Genomic DNA, 17974 nt, shown 5'->3' with positions numbered 1-17974 from the left:
CTTTTTTGTACACTTTTTGTTTTTCTTTGTTTTAAAATGAGACACCATAATATTCAATGTCACCAAAAAAATCAATTGCTACAATATAAAGCAAGAAGTCTTAGCATGCAAGAATGCTCATAATGGTATTTGTTTCACACTTTATGGCACAAATGTAAAGCTATTAAAGAGAGTTAGATATTTATTTCTAAAAGTTTGCCTCCTAAGTGATATGGCTAAAGGTAGATGACATTGAAATCCAAAGCATTTCTATTTTCAGTTGTGATGATTACTTCTTGTCCACAATCTTCAAGACAAATATATCTGAGAAACATATAATTTCCAAAATTCAACATGTAGCATTATGTGTGTTAGGTACTCACTTAGCATGCAAAATCATCGTATTCTTTTATCCCTATAAAATGGTAGTAAACTTCCAAAATTATTATTTTTTATTTTGATGTTAATGAAGTGGCAAAATCATAGGCTAACTTCCAAACCGCTCTTTTTTAAAAAACTTTCTGTTCTTGACATAACCATTTAGTTAAACTTGGGGTCCATTCATACATATAAACTGCATAAAAAAGGATAAGTAAACAACTGTACTATAATTGGCATTTGTCTTTGGCTTTTCTAGAGTCTGCCTGTCATACAACAGCCTAATTCAGTTTGGCATGGCAAAAAGCCAAAATAATCTTGAAACCAGCTCTCCCCATTACAGCAGCCAATAAAACTAAAATAAAACAACTACTAGCTCATCCAAACAGCATCCAGAGGTACTCCCTTTTACCACAACCTGGCTAGTTGGGGTCCTCAGGACACCAGGCCCTGACTTCTAGCCTAAATTAAATATCAAGTTCATATTTACTCTTGCAAGACAAGTAAGCTTTCTGGGATTTGGAATCAGCTCCATGATATACACATTTTAAAAGTCAGGGATAGGAACAAGAATAGGTCTGTCTTAAGAGGAACTTGTAGGTGTTTTGCCTTTCAATAAACAAGCCCACTAATCCTTGATGAACTCAACAAGGTAAAGACTACCTGAAGAAGCGTTGACTGTTTCAAGTGACATTATAATCTGCTACTGCAAAGGCTAACGTAAACATCCAGCAAACTTACTGTCACGTATGTTATTGAAACTGTTGGTGATGCATAGTATGCTGTGTGGGTCCAAAGAATGACTGAAACTATAAAATAGAACACAAATGTTCCAATGGCCATCTTCTGCTTCAAAGTCACATCTCTTTTGGTCATGCAAAAGAAGCTCCTGTCCAGGGTCTACATCTCCAACTTCTCTTGTATATAGTTAAAGTGATATGTAAGGAAGCTAATTTATAAACTTCTTTACCCAAGTGTTCTTTTACCCAAGTTTATCTTTTCCATCCATCACTACCCCTTTTTATCCAGAAGGCTAATGTCAATGTCAGTATAAACTTCAAAGCCACTTTCATCATGGGGTCTTGAATGTTGAAACAGAGATCTTCACATTTGTGGTCTCCACTTCTATAAATGTCACTTGAGGTGGATAGCACTGTGTTAACATTTTAATAATTTGGGGTGTTTTATAAGAAGCCAGCAATATTGTGATCATAATAAAACCTTTAATAAAGCCTAGTATGCCTTCATTCTTTATCTGTGTTTATAATCTAAGAAACATGCTTTATTTAAAAACATTATTATGGGGGGGAGAGGGGAGGCTGGGAAGGGATGTGAAGGGTAAACCAAAGGAGGAGGCTGCAATGCTTGGTAAGAAATGTACGCATTATCCTGCCCATGTAATTGTAACCCCTCTGTACAGTACGTTCACAAATAAAATAAAATTAAATTAAAAAACATTATTATATTTAGAGCAGCAAAAAATGATTATTTATATATTTACTATCTTTAAATAGAGGCTACCATTCAATATGTCAGCTTATGAGTATGAATTAATACTAATAGAAACAATTAATGCAGTAGTGTTTACTTTGCCTAGGAAGGAATCAGTTTAAAAGTGGGCAGTTAAATTATCAATGAATATATGAATATATAAATTATCAATGCATATATACTATTTTTTGGTATTGAAGTTTAAACTCAAGGCCTTAGGGCTTTAATGTTCTTGCTCAGCTTTCTCACTCATGACTGGTGCTCTATCACTTGAATCACACCTCCAGTTTCAGCTTCTTGCTCTCAAATTTGTCTGACCAGTCTGGCTTCAAACTGAGATCTTCAGATCTCAGCCTCCTAAGCAGCTAGGATTATAGGCATGAGCCACCAGCTCCCAGCAGGTTTATAGATTTCATATAGCAGACAGTGAGAAACTAGTTTTCAAGTACACTGAACACAAAAACAGATAGAACTTTACATGATGGCAAGTAAAATTACACTGTTACTAAGTAAAGAGTGAAAATAGTGTTTTTGAGAGAATCTCATTCCACTGACAGAGACATGCCCGGAAATCCAAGTCTTTTGATAAGCAGCCTCAGATATTCCAATGTACGTAAGCATGGCCCACACTAGAAGGGTGTATTTAGGATGATCATAGTTAAACCAGAAATATGCTACTTTGTGCAGTTAGAAAACTTCTTCCTGGAACAAAGTCAAATTAGAAAAGTTTCTCATATGCACAGAGAAAACACACTCTAAAACAAACATGCTAGAGTCTGAGGATCTATATAATAAGGTGTGACCCCAATACAGCAGCTCACAGTCCTGGGAGTGACAGGAAGCATTTACCTATATGTATACAGGAGTGCTTGTGTGCATGTGTGGAGGTGTGTAAAAGAGGTACCAATAAGGACAAGGAGGAAGTGAAGAGGATCTCTGTGCATGACTCTAGTTCTTTTAACATTTATCTCCAGGGAAATGGAAGCCATTTATATATATTAAGGAGGTTTCTCTATATATATTAAGGAGGCTGCTCTGATAATTTAAATCTGCCAATTGAAAATGATGAACTACAAATGAGTTACTATACAGTTATAATAAATAAGTGAAACACTTTGAAGATCTCAGATGAAAGATTAAAGGCAATATTTAACATATCAAAGACTTACCATGACTAGATAAGAAATTATAAACAATCTTCAATTATTAATTCTGTGGTGCTAATCAAAATATATACCCTTAAGATCTTCTACTATAATATACTAAAGAAACTGATTTGATTAAAGGTGAGTCGCCTGATAAATTAAGTGTGAATATTTGTAAAACAAAAAAATAACAATGAAGGTATTTGATCAAAGAAATAAAGTATATTCAACTTCACAAAATATGATTATTTAGACACCTTTTGTTGACACATAAGTTGGCAAAGGAAATTTAACTTTTATTCTAATTTGACTGATATTTAAGAACCTTGAACAAAGGATCAAGCATACTTTCAGCATATCTGTCTTTAAAATACGCTTATCAATTCTAATATATACTGTAAAATGGGAAACAATTCAACTGGCATAAATACTGCATACTAAGAGAAGATACAGATATAGATATTACAAAGAAAAACTCCCCTTTTGTAGCTCAGTAGTCATTCTTATCTGCAGAAGACACAGTGTCCAACCCCTTGCAACTTCAGATGGTACAAACTCCATTTATTCAGTGATCCCCTAAGTATCTGAGAGGAAAGGTTCCAAGACTCCCTGCAAATTACAAATACAAGGATATAAAATCCCTTGTATAAAATGACACAGCATTTGCATATAGGCTACATACAGCCTCCCACATAAGTGTAAAACATCTCTAGATTACTAATAATTAGTACAATGTAAATGCTATGTTCATAGTTACTGTATTGTGCCACCAAAGTAGAAATGACAAGAAAAAATTCCATATATGTTTAATACTGACAATTTTTTCAGAATATTTTTGGTACACATTTAGTTGAATTTAAGGATTCAGAACCTGTGGATATGAAAGGCATGAGGTATATACTATGTGCTTTCTTACATATACATATATACAAAAAATCTAGTTTAGAAATTCAGCATAGTAAGATATTGGTTCAGTAAGAAAATATCAACAACAACCAAAAAATAAAGTTGTAACAGTATACTAAAATGAAATGATTTGAAACTTTTAATTTGTAGCTAGGTGCCAGAGACATACATGTATAGTCCTAGCTACTCAGGAGGCTGAGATCTGAGGATTGAGGTTCAAAGCCAGCTAGGGCTTGAGATTATTATCTCCCTTAAACACTAAAAAGCTGGAAGTGGAGATGTGGCTCTCAAGTAGTAGAGCACTAGACTTAAGCAATAAGCTAAGCAACATCTCCCTGACCTGCTGAGTTCAAGTCCCAAGACCAACACACATACAAAAAATTATTGGCATACAAAAAAACCATTGATTTTTGAGTATCCTGCTATTTTGCCAAAGTTCAGATCAGCTTGAGTAACAGAATGGTGAGACAAAGGACAAGGGGGGAACCAATGCAACAGTGACATACACAAGACAATATGTTGGAAATGATCTGTACAACTTGTGGGGGTACTGGAAGGAGGGGGAGTAGGAGAAAAATGAGGGAAGGGGTAACAAGAAATGTAATGACTACCTTATGTGACTGTAACCCCTCTATATGACACCTTGACAATAAAAAAAACTGGTTTTATCATTTTGCTTTAAAAAATTTATAAAAGCTTATGCGTTGCTTATTTCTGGAATTCTTTTAGTATTTTCAGCTGACTTTGGACAAATAAATGAAACCTGACAGTTAATAAATAAAAACTGGTAATAATCATGCATATTTAAATATTATATATATTTAAATGTTCAAGTAGGTAGCAGATATTTCCATGATGTCAAGTTGTGGGTAAACATAAGATTAGAAAACATACAACTTAGGGCTGGGAAGGTAGCTCAGTGGTAGAGCACTTGCCTTGCATGCATGAGGCCCTGGGTTCGATTCCTCAGTAACACATAAGCAAAAAAAAAAGCCGGAAGTGGCACTGTGGCTCAAGTGGTAGAGCACTAACCTTGAGCTGAAGGGCTGAGGGACAGTGCCCAGGTCCAGAGTTCAGGCCCCATGACTGGACCCCCCCCAAAAAAAAGAAAAAAAGAAAACATAAAACTTTCATATGACCTATATGACCATATGACCTCTGAACCATTGCAAAGCATACTTCCAACTACTTTTCAAAATTCAGAAAAACGTTATAGACTATAATCTGCACAATTCCTCTGATGATCATTTATTCAACCCAGATCTGTCAATATGCTTGGATTACCTTACGAATGCAATGTATTCATTACCTTACTCATGTAACTGTAACCCCTCTGTACAGTATCTTTACAATAAAAATATAAATACAACAACATTTTTTTTAAAAAAGAATCTATTTAAAAAGAATGCAATGTAGCCAGCACCTGTAATCCTAGCTATCCAAGAGGCTGAGATCTGAGGATCATGGTTCAAGGCCAATCGAGACAGGAAAGTCTGTAAGACTCTTTTCTGCAAATATCCACACAAAAAAAGCCATAGTGAAGCTGTGGCTCAAGTGGTAGAGCACTAACCTTTAGCAAAAAATAAGTTCAGAAACAGTGCTCAGGCCCTGACTTCAAACCCCAGGACTGGCAGGTGCACATGTGCGGGTGCACACACACACACACACACACACACATGCACACACACAAGAATGCAATGTATATAGCAGAGAAATATTCACAAAGATGCTTTAAGCACATTTTAATATAAACTAACCTCCCTCCTGTGATTTTTTAGGTCCTGGCAGCTGTAGCATATATGAAAAAATGCTGCTGTCATCATTATTTTTGAGACTGAGCCTCATGAAGGTCTTAATATTAAACTTCATTCTGACTGAATACCTAATGACTTTATTGCTCTTACAATTTATACATTAATTTGACCAAGTTTAATATACTTGGATTAAAAACTTTTATGTGTGTGTGGTTCTAAGGATGGAACCCGGGGCCTTACATGTGCTAGGCAAACACTGAATTAGCAACCTTCTTAGCCCCTAGAGTAAAATTTTTGTAGCTAATATTACAGCTGACACTGTAGATAATAAGCCAGTTTATTAACAGGAATCAAAATAGAGTAAATGAGATTTAGGAACTACCTCATTCCCCTTAAAAGGAAGAGATTTGGATGTGCATTTTTGGTTGCTACTTGCAGTAAACACACGATGTTATGAAGTGAGAAAAGGTTTTAAAAAACTTTCTACCATTTGAATGAAGATGGCATACTTCTTTCTTTTCAAAACTAAGTTGTTTTTGATCCAGAATTCTCTTTAGTTGCTCCAGTTTTCTAGTCTCCTTTTGATTCAGACATAAACTTACAAGTAGTCCCCTCATTTAAAAATGTTTCCTCACAACTTCCTGAGTATTTGACATGCTCATTGAACTGAGTTTGAGGTCTTTTCATAAAATTACTCTGGAAGGAAAAAAGAGTGAAACTCCACAGAAACAAAATATAGTCGGGTCCAAATTCTGATGTAGCTCCTCAGATACTTTTATCCTATGTTCCTCCTCCATAGTATTGGTGGGTCCTGGTCCTCTGAACAAGGAATTTTCTGTTTCCTAGTTATCTGTGCAAGCCCTGATTTTCTATTTTAGCTATACTGACTTTTTAAAAGCAAAGGAATTCTAACAGGATCTAAATCATGGCTTGGAGGATTCCCCCATCCCACAGAAACCTGCCTTTGGATATCTCCACAGTAGTATCTTGGCAGAGTGGCCTAGTCCTGGTCACTGTTACAATAGCCTTGGGGGCATCTGATCATGGAACTCACTGAATCAGTTTCCAAATTTAAGATTATGAAACTGTGGTCTTAGAGAAGATTGGAATTCTTTTAGTTCCAGGTTGCTAACTACAAGTCCCATTATAGAGCTACCCACATAAAAGGAGGGGTTTTTTAATATATATTATTTTATTGTATTGTAAAGGTGCTGTACAGAGGGGTTACAGTTATATGAGTAAGGTAATGAGTACATTTCTTGTTGAACATTGTTACTTACTCTGTTTTTCTCCCACTATCCCTTCCCTCCCCAATTAGTAGGTTTTCTTTAATGCAATATGGTCTGTAGTAATAAACCATTTTTTTAAATAAAGTAATCAAACGATGAATTTATTAGCTTACCAGGTGACATTAGGGAAATTGCTTCCTCTGTGTGTACAAAATGGGGTCAATAATCCTGACCTATCTACTAAGGTCTCTGGGGCCAATTCATGTAGGAATTGTCTAAGTGCTGTATAAATGTTGCTGGTGTTATGAGGGCTTGGTTTTATTGTCATTGGAAGGCCACCATCATAATAAAGAATTCAGAGGTTTAGTCAGAGGTGAATTAACAAAGCAAGGCCTATGCTAATACAAATGCCCTCTGACCTTAGAACACTGGGCTTGGAAAACTACACAGATTGGAATGTGAATGAAGTTTACAGAGCTTTTGCTCATGTATTTCCTATTCAGTTCCTTCACTTTGAAAATCCTTACTGTGGAAACGAAACAACCCATTTCCACTTCCACCTACATTTTTCAGCATTATATTCAATACGGCTCCCAGCATCTTTTGCATTTAAGCCTGACACTGGAGGCCCCCCAAGGCCCTTCCTGTGGCCTGCCGGTTGACATGAACAAATTTTATTCATTTTAAGGTTTAATTGTGCAATCCCCAAATTTACTCTTAGAGGGGTCTTGTTTCCACTGGAATATCCACAGGTCATTCCCTCTGACCACAAGTACTGTTTCATACCAGACACTGTCCTAGGTGCTGGAGATGGAAGTGAAAAAAACAGGCAAATACTACTGTTGCCACAAAGCTTGCATTCTGTAGGGAAAAGACAAATAGCAAGGAACTAAATAAGTAAATGCTAGGATGAAGAAGCGAACTGTGGTGAGAGCAGGGGAGTGCTAAGCTGGGGAGGAGCCGCAGTGTTAACTAGGCTACTCAGGGAAAAGCCTCCCAGGAAAGTATGATTTGAGTGCAATGGCCACTGAAGTGCTTTTCAGAAAGGCAAATGCAAAAGTCCTGAGTTAGGTTTCGTTTGTTTGTGTGAGAACAGTAAGTAGGCCCAGAATAGACAAGGAGAATAGTAGGAGATGAAGCCAGAAAAGCACAGGGTAGGTATCACATAGACTAGCGCTAGCACCTCCCAGCAATGCCTGGCTTTTTACTTTGAATGACATGGGAGGAGGGTTTCCTTTTGAAGAGTGATATTTAAAAGCTGTTTTGAGGATAGGGTGGAGGGAAACTGGTTTAGACAGGAAGACCCATGAAAGCCATGACCCAGAGCATGTGTCAGTTCTGGATTCAGTGCATGGCGACACAAGGGTGGAGATGCACAGCAGTCACTTTTCAAACCTCCCTCATCTAGCTATGATGGCTTTTTTTGAATAATTTTAGTCTGTAAGGAAATGTGTTTCCTTTCAAACCTTTCTTTCCCAGTCAGTAACATTTCCTCTCAAATGAATCACTTTAGAAAAGGTCAACACCTGATGAATTGGAATGTAATCAAATCAAAGAAAACTATTCTCCAAAGTCAAAATGACTTAAGAGAAACACATTGCAAGTCTAGTTATGCCCCTGACTCTCTTTAGTATGCTTTACATTTCTGTATAAATGAAAGTGTCTCTCTCTCTCTGCAGTTGGGAGTGTAGTGAGAAGCCCCTCCACAGGGGGTAGACACCTGACATAAAGCCAGCAGCCTCTACCTGAATTTGAACCCTGTGCAAATAGCAGCACACTTTTTTTTTTGTTTTGGTCAATTGTGGGGCTTGAACTCTAGGCCTAGATGCTGTCCCTCTGCTCTTCAGCTCAAAACTAGAGCTCTACCACTTGAGCCACAGCGTTACTTCCAGTTTTCTGGTGGTAACAGTCTCATGGCCTTTCCTGCCTTTGAACCGTGCTCCTCACATCTTAGCCTCCTGAGTAGCTAGGATTACAGGAGTAAGCCACCGGCACCTGGCTAGTACACATTTTTTTAAACTTCCTTACTGTGGTACTAAAACCCAGGGTCTTGCACATACTAGGCAAGCATAAAACACTTTGGAAACAAATGTTTTCACACTCCCTTACATTGACATTAACCACAGAAATCCTCTTTAACTTCTGTGTGTAAAACTTACTACTTTCTCTAGGCAGTTACTGGAGTTTGAACTTAAGGGCTCACACTTGCTAGGCTGGCACCATACCACTGAGCCATCCTCTCTCCTCAACCCCCACCTCCCAGCCCCTTAACTCCCTCCCCACCATACTAATGACATGGTAGCAAGTATTTTAATTGGGGCCATTTCAATTTTTATCTGACTTTCAGTTTAAGTCACGTTAATATCCACAAATAGGAAAATCAGTGGGTTGACAAAAAAAAATATAAAACTAAAGTATAAGAACACAGTTATGGGAAGAGTACAAAAATTCAGAATGAAAAAAAATATAGGCATGACAAGAGAATATAACCCAGTAATAGATATTAATTATTCCCAGAATAGTTCAAGTAAACATGACACTTAGAATGTTTATATATATATATATATATATATATATATATAAATGGGTGATTCATAGATTTATTTATTTTTCTGTCAATGAAATATAAATATCAAGTTCAAGGAAAATGTCCTAGATTTTGATTGGTAACTAACAGTGGCTACTAGCTATTCATCAGCATTTAGCAAATTTCTAGGGGGAAAAAAAACAGAGACAAGAAAGAGCAGCACCAAAGGACTACAGACTTGTTTGGGGAAGAGAAAGGAGGAAAGAATAAACTCCATGCCTATGTGGCTGTAATTCACACTTCTTTCACCAACACTCAGATATTCTGCTATCTTTTCTACTTTCTTTCCAACTCTCTTGATTTTCCACTTTCCAATGAGAGTCTTATTTTATTTTTAATCTACCTAACACCAGCTGTTGCCAAAGCCTTCCTAGTAGAAAGCTTAGTCCAAACAGTCTGATCATTAAAGCAAACATCAAGCACATGGAGCCAACACAGAGTTTAGGGAAAGACACTGGTCTGAATGCCTGGGTGGGAATTCAGCTTTGCCTGCTCCTAGCTAGATAGCTTGGCATGCCACTTGCGCTCTCTAAATCTTACGTATCTCATCTTTAAAATGTAACTAAGAAGACCTGCTTGCTTTTCCTGTAGAAGACAATTAACAGGATTAAACCAGACAGTTCGAACTGTATGCAAACCTAAGCATTTTTATGGTGACCTTCATGCTGTCATGTTATTGGTTAATGGAAAATCTGACAATGGAAAAATTATCTTACAAAAATAGTGTTTAAAAATAGGCTTGTTCCATCTCCAGCCTCAATAAATGAGTACTTTCAGGGATTTTCTTTTTTTTGGCGGGGTGGTCTGGTCGTGGGGCCTGAACGCTGGGCCTGGGTGCTGTCCCTCAGCTCTTCAGCTCAAGGATAGCACTCTACCACTTGAGCCACCGCGCCACTTCTGGCTTTTTTTTTCATTTTGCTTATGTGGTGCTGAGGAATCGAACCCAGGGCCTCATGCATGCAAGGCAAGCACTCTACCACTGAGCCACCTTCCCAGCCCCTTTCAGGGATTTTCTAAAGATACAAAATCATTTTATGGTAGTAGCTGGTTGCATTTGAGTAAACATAATGTGTTTTCTGCTCTTTCTCTTTCCCTTTCCTTTTCTCCTCCCATTTTCCTTCCTTCCCTCTTTCCTCCCTTCCCTCCTTCCTCCCTTCCCACCCTCTCTCCCTCCCTTCTTTCCTTCCTTCCATCCTTCCTTCCTTCCTTCCTTCCTTCCTTCTTCTCCTCTCCTTCTCTCCTTCCTTCCTTCCTTCTTTCTTTTCTTTCTCTTTCCCTCCCGCCCTCCCTTCTTTCCTTCCTTCCCTTTTCCTTCCTTCCTTCCTCTCCTTCTCTTTCCTTCCTCTCCTTCTCTCCTTCCTTCCTTCCTTCTTTCTTTTTCTTTCTTTCTTTCTCTTTCCCTCCCTCCTCCTTCCTTCCTTCCTTCCTCATTTTTGCAATGCTGTGGATCAAACTCAGAGCCTAATGTACACAAGACAAGTGCTCTATCAATCAAATCACTGAGCTACACCCTCCATGTTTCATTTCATAAGCTAAAAAAACTCAGAAAATTGAATATAAACTTACAGATAGTCTTTCATGAACTAAAGTTAATGAATCCAATTATGTTTTGAAAAATGTGTGCCAGTCCAGCTTTGCTCATCCTTTGGCCACTAAACTTTGTATACAGAAGAACTGATAAATAAAACTCAAAGGAAAATCTCAAGTTTAGTGCAGAGGGACAACCTTTTGAAATAAAAAAGGTGCATAAGCTTATGCTATACTTTGTGCACAGAAAGTATAATACTGGAATATTATTTAAAATATCAAGAGGGTAGAAAACAAGGGAAAATAAAGCCTGACTAGAAAATGTTTTAAGGTAATGTAAAAAATAAAATAGTCCACGAGACCAAGAGCAAATATCTAAACAGAGAATGAGAAAATACATATTTCATTGAAATGATATGTCAACACCCCTGCTGATTGATGAATCCAACAGAAAACATAAACATACTATTATTTAATTTTCTATAAAATGTGTTCACATTTTGTTACTGAGAATACTTTTCCCCATCAAAGCCTCTCAAGCTGATCTTTGAAACAAACTCCACCAGCCAGATCAGCACAATAAACAAAACCAAATCAATGAGCACAGAAAAGAAAACATTCTTCAGACAAGTCTTTACAGGTGGAACACATTCCCAATTTTGTCTTCAGTTTTAAACAACTCATTACAATATTACCTGAGAAGAGGAACAAAAATCAGTGGGTCCCAGGAAACAGAGCTTGTCAAACATCTCTTTTCCACTGCAGATAAACAAGAGCAAATAGTTCTAACTGCTTTCTACTCCTTCAGTGGCATAAGGAAAATCTTAGACAAAATACCCATCCCAGCACACTTCTGCAGATAAAAGCCCAGGCAGTTGTCCCCTGAAGTGGTGGGTCCATGTGCAGCACAATGTGAAAGTCCTGCTGATCTCATAGCCAACCCAGAGCTGCTTAGGCCTCCCAGGGTGATCAGCCTGGCTTTGTAGCAACACAATAGGGTTAAACATTTCCTCCCATCCATTTAGAAGCCAGAAAAAATGTTTAGCTGTTCAAACTCATTTAGAAAAATATAAAATAGGTCCTGTTCAGTAACATCATTTCAAGAAACTGCCATATTTTCACTTCTTTTGAGGGAGAAATGTAAGGATGCCACATAATTTCTTTTTTTTTAAGTAAAATAACTATTTATTCAGCCTCTTGTCATGCCAAAATGCTCTGTGCATATACCACTATAATTAGCAAACCTTTTGAAACAGGTAAAATTGTACATCAAATTGCATTTCCTATTACCTAATTATATAAAATATAAAATGAAACAATTTATCAATTCCTTTTAACATTCCTAATAATTCAGCAGAATATCTGAGGCACAAAATCTTAGTAAAATGACACAGAAAGAGAAGTAATGTAATTCTCACTTAAAGTTAACTTACCATGTTTTGTTACTATCATACAAAGACAACAAACTTTTAAAATGTATTTACTAAGATTCTGGCAACAGCTTTATGTAACAAGATATAGCATATCAAGCCTGCACTCAATTTGTGTATGGTCTCAGCTTCAATATGAAGCTGTTAAAAAAAGAAATGAAATCCCTGCTTTTTACATGCTAAATATCATGGCAAATATGCCATTAAACATAGTAATGAATGTAAGACAGCAAGAGTAAGGAGTTAACTAAAGCTAAACATTGCAGCCTAAACAAAATTTATACAAAAAATAAAGGTAACAATCACTGGTTACATAAAATTTTCTTGACTGGTTAAAACTTAACAGTATAAAACATGCATTTTAGAATCTTCAACTATCCATTTCAAAAAGTACCAGTGTCTATCTGAAACTATTCCTCTCCAAAGTCAAAGTGTAATCAAAATTCAAACAACATAACACATTCTAATGCTAAAAAACATTCAGTTATTATAGATGTGGAGGTAAATTCCGAGCTTTGGGGGTTTTCTCATGCTGCAAAGGGCTTCACATCTCTGACTCACTCAAAGCAGCACACAAAATCCAAGGATGTTACTAAGCTCAGTAAAGGACAAGACTGCTGGCACCCAGCTCTAAACTCCCCAGGAAGCATGGCTGCTGTGTCCACAAAAATAGGATGTGTGAGGATCAAAGGCACGCTATTCTGCTAGCTAGATAGCAAACCACCCTCCCGCCTTAAAAGTTCCTTCCCAGGTAAATAAAATTATACAGGGGAAAAAATTAAAATACACTTATCTACAAGTAAAGATTTTTGAAGCATTAATGTAACCCCTACTTCAAAAATTTTAACTAGCATCATCTGGTCATTTCTGACTGCATCTTAAAGATACATCCAAATTCAATTTCTGTTTATTCATAGATATATCTAGTCAAAAGTATTAGCTTTATTCCCAAATGTCTTAACCACTATCATGACTACAGTGTGTATAATATCTCTGAGAATTATCAAGCACAAAGGAGAAAGTAGATGCTCAAAAAGCAGGCAGCAATCATGGCCTTCCAAACAGCAGCACCTGAGTGGCTACTGTAGAGTCCAGGAATCATTTTAGAAACAAGAAAGTTCACGCATTTTAATAAATATGTCATAATTTTCACAGTTGAAATTTTCTTAGACATTGCACTTTCTTTAAGAGAATCCAGGTTTTTCTAAATGTTACGATGAATCAGGACTTGAACTAGCAGTCTTCTTTTTCTTCTTTTTACTGTGTTTCTTATGCTTCTTTTTCTTTTTTGTCTTTTCTGTTGCTCTTTCTCATTCTTCACTGCTTTTCTTCTTTTTTGCTTGTACCTCCTCAGCATAATCTGATTCTGACAAGGACCCAGATGATAAGGGTTTGTCTTCAGAATGCATCTTTCTTTTCTTGCCAAGTCCTTTAATGTCCTTACTGTCTGACTCAGTTTCTGACATAGAGCTTTCAGAAGATTTATGTGAACGGTTCTTCTTCTTCTTTCTCCTTTTTGCTTGTTTCTTATCCTCATCTTCAGAATCTGAAGAACTGCTGGAAGAATGAGAGCTTGATGAAGAAGAAGATGAATACCTACCAGCTTTCTTCTTTTCTTTTTTCTTTCTCTGTCTTTTTTTTAGATGAGCTCTCATTTCCACTTAATAGTTTCTCCCTGTGTTTTTCTAGCTTTTTCTTCCAGTTCTCATTCATTTTTTCTTCAAATTCAGCCAAAGCCTTGGAGCCTTTCTTTTACTTTTCGAGTTGTTCTTTTACTTCCTCCCAGGTAGGTCTTGGTCGATTTAGATAATCCTGGATTGTTGGCCCAGAAGACTGAATTGGCACCCTTGATGTGGCCATTGCTATTGGATTCATGTAGGCCACTCGGTTGTCCCGCTTCCCCATGACGCTGGGTCAGCCACACGGCAAGAGAACCCCGGCAGGATAAAAAAACAAAACACGAAACCCCACAACAAAACCCAGGCCACAAGCACAGCCGAAGCGGGCCCGCCGCGAGTTCGAGGCCCACCGTGAGTTCTACTCGCCACATAATTTCTTTAAAAAAAAAAAAAAGCTTACCCCAAGATAAGGACACAAATGGTTTTTTCTTTCTTGCTATTGTTTCTAACATATTTATAACGTGATTGTTTTGTTGCTTTCTATGTCCCTCCCCCACGGTATAACCCCTGTTTTCACTGTATTTGACTTTGGTGTAATTTGGGGAGGGGAAGGGAAAGAACAGATCGTTTAAATAGGGATACAGGTAGACCCATTGCAACAATGAGATGTACAAGACGTCATGTCTGGAGGCACCAGTCCTTAAGACATCTGTTTTTGCTAAAACTTCTAATGTTACTTTTCAAGCTTTAGAGTTCACCAGAAAAACTGGAAGAGAAACAGTTTTATAAATTATCTGCCATCCAGGATTCAAGCTTAGCATATCCATTTAATGTTACATGTCAATTACTGTTACATATTCCCTAAGAACAAAACTAAAAATAGGTCTCATATTTACTATAGTTAGTGGCTTCGTTAAAATTCTTTTCCTATTTCTTAAGATGTGCTTACAATAGTTCCATTTTAATACAAAATTCCACCAACATATCCTATAATCTCCTTGAAAGCATATTGTCAGAGAGATCAATACCACAACCACTGTACCTGGAAAACCTAACTATGTAGAGACATAAGTGAGTATTGGGACCTTCCTTATTATTCCTTGTTTGCTTTGAATTATGCTAATGAAAACCTGAGAACAGAAAGCAATATTCTGATTGATTCTCTTTTTACTCTTTTAAAAGATAAAATAAATAGAGGAAGAAAGGCTTTAGAGTTAATTTTCTCCTGATTGTGTATCTACCAGTCCGTGCATGTGTTGCGAATGGTACCAACCAATATAAAAGTAAAAATAATCAGCTTTCTAGTCCTGATAGAGCACACAGTGCTGATAACAGAAAACAGGCCAGGGAGTGTGATTTGTAGTTCTGACCCATTTGGAGGTTTTCCAATCAATCCTTTGAAGTGGATGAAAAAAAATTAAATAAACATTTCCTTTGGAAAGCATAATTGCCCATGTTTTTCTATGAGGTTATTAACATAACCTTTCCTTTTCCTAGTTAGCTATTCCCACAGGTATGTATATTTTTTAAGGCTCACACATCAGTTTGAAAAAAGGTTGTAGTCTTTAAAATACAAGGACTGCTTTACATGGTGCTTTAAGCTTGTGACTGCGCTTCTGAACAGTAAGAGCTGAATGGAGGAGGGCTGAGTCTGATTATGCAGCTTGACTGACCGAGCCTAATCAGAATTATTTCAGCACACTGCTTCACTACAGCCACGGACCCATTAAACGCTAAATGCTTCTGCAGGCCCATTTCTGGCTCTGGCTCCCACTGTGCTTGATCCTTTGCAACAGAGGTTACTCAGTAGGCTACTCAAAACATTTTTTCTGTAAATAAAGGTACTGGGTTTAGCAGGCTCCTCAAAATCCATCACCAAAGCTGTCATTTTATGACAAGAATGGGGATAGTGTACACCTAAAGGGATCATTTGGACTTCCAGACAGAAGGGGGCCCTTGAATGAATTCTTTATCTTGCAGTATATTTTTATTAAGAAAAGTTACAATAACTACTATTCCTCCCAAAAGAGCAGTTCCACATTTAAAACTGTAATTTGGGATATCTAATTTTAAACTCATCAGGTTATTAATTCTTAGCACCCTGTTTAACACATTCTCAAGCAAGTTGTCCTGTTTTGAGGACCAGGAAAGCACCCAGGGCATTAAGATGTATATCCTAAGCCAGGCACTGGTGGCTCATGCCTATAATCCTAGCTACTCATGAAGTTGAGATCTGAGGATCATGGTTCAAAGCCAGCCTGGGCAGAAAAGTCCCCACGAGACCCTATCTCCAATTCATCACTCGAAAACCAAAAGTGGAGCTGTGGCTCAAAAGTGGTAGAGTGCTAGCCTTGAACAAAAGAGCTCAGGCACAGTACCCAGTCCTGAGTTCAAGCCCCATAACTGACCAAAAAAATGTACATTCTAGTTTCTGTGTCCCATATTCTATTTCTCCAATGGTCCAGTTTCTGGTATGTGATGATTTTCTACATTGCATGACTTGGTACCCATTTTAACTTACACACATAATATTAGATATGCTTTTTTACAGATGGACTTTTTGATTCCTAAAATTATATATTTTCATATTTATTAAAATAAATGTAATTATGAAATGTAACCATTTTGTACAATAACCTTAGTAATAATAATCAAGTTACATTTCAAATAATAGAATAAGTACAATCAGGAAATGCCATTTTAATGTACTTTCTATCCAAATTTTGTAATTCTAAATATTGTAATGTCTATGTAGGATAGTCAGTTAGTGCCTGAATTTCCTCCTCTGGAAAATGACAACAATATAATGCCCTTTTTAGAAAGTTATTGCAAGAATTAAATCACTCCAAACAGTGCCTGGCAGTTAGTAGATGCTGTGCTAGTGTTTGCTTTCAATAAATCAATTGAATAAGACATCTGCTCTGAATAAAAAGATTGGTGAATTCGTCTTTCAGGCATTTTTTTCCCGGAGTGGAAGTCTCCTACCTTAATAATCTCCTACCTTCATAAGTTTTACTTTTGCCATTATTAACAAGATTGTTTATATTTGCCAAAATTACATTCCCTTTTCTTGTAGGTTTTATAATAGGTTTTCCTAGTACAGAAATGACCACTGCTTTTTAAAAAAATTTCTTAGCTGTTCGGCTGAGATTGTTTTTGCTAAGACAAAGTAGCTCATAAACTAGTTGAGGAAAGTTAACTAGCCAAGAGTTTCCTTTTTCACCCTCAAAAGATATTTTGTACTTGGAAGCTCACCAACATCAAAAGATGTCTCTCAAAGCTGCAGGTCCACATAGGAGACAAGTTAAGAACAATGGCATTTGGTAAAAGTGCCACCGGAGTCATCTGTTGGTGAAGGTCAGGACAGGGACCCAGGATCCCTACAGATCATTGCTGGCACAGCAGACTGGCATCCTATTGCTTTCCATAATGTAGTGATAGGCAAAAATGCCAAGGTTCTAGAAAGTCATTGTGAAGCTAAGTTAAAGAGACCTTTCCCCAAAAAAATGTTTGATTTTTTAAGGTAAATTAGTATATTTTTAAGTATTTAAGATAAAGCAGAGACCAGGTTTCTTTCTGAGTCTGTTCACCATCAAAACTGAAATTTTCTTATTTGTGAAGATTCAGACAGTTGTCTCACATTAAATCCCAGCTTTCCTTTCCTTTTCTTTCAGTCTCCTTCTCTTTGCAATTCCTGCATACCTTGTTTAGGGCACAGAGACTTTATTCTTTACTAGCCAGTGCTTTTTAAAAAGAACTCCGGTGTTACTACATTTAAGAATGACTTTGTAAAGAAAGAGTGCCTGAAAATAAAAGTTATAAAAACACAGCATTCATTACAGAGCACTGATGGACCAGAATTCTCTGAACAGTCTATCCTAGCACTGTATATTGCGTTCCCTTACAGGGTAGTTTACAACATGAAGTTT

At 37.0% G+C, this 17974-nt stretch overlaps 1 protein-coding gene and 1 pseudogene across 11 annotated transcripts in view; both read right to left on the bottom strand.

The window, feature by feature from the left end:
- Nucleotides 1–17974, bottom strand: part of Nrcam (neuronal cell adhesion molecule) — a 278463-nt gene that overhangs the window by 157970 nt on the left and 102519 nt on the right. The gene's annotated exons all lie outside the window — the stretch shown is intronic.
- LOC105991395 lies at nt 13623–14427 on the bottom strand (annotated as a pseudogene).

Source organism: Dipodomys ordii, unplaced genomic scaffold (genome assembly GCF_000151885.1).
Source record: "Dipodomys ordii isolate 6190 unplaced genomic scaffold, Dord_2.0 Scaffold72, whole genome shotgun sequence".
In the NCBI taxonomy this organism is placed as follows: domain Eukaryota; kingdom Metazoa; phylum Chordata; class Mammalia; order Rodentia; family Heteromyidae; genus Dipodomys; species Dipodomys ordii.
This window is presented reverse-complemented; position numbering and strand designations above follow the sequence as displayed.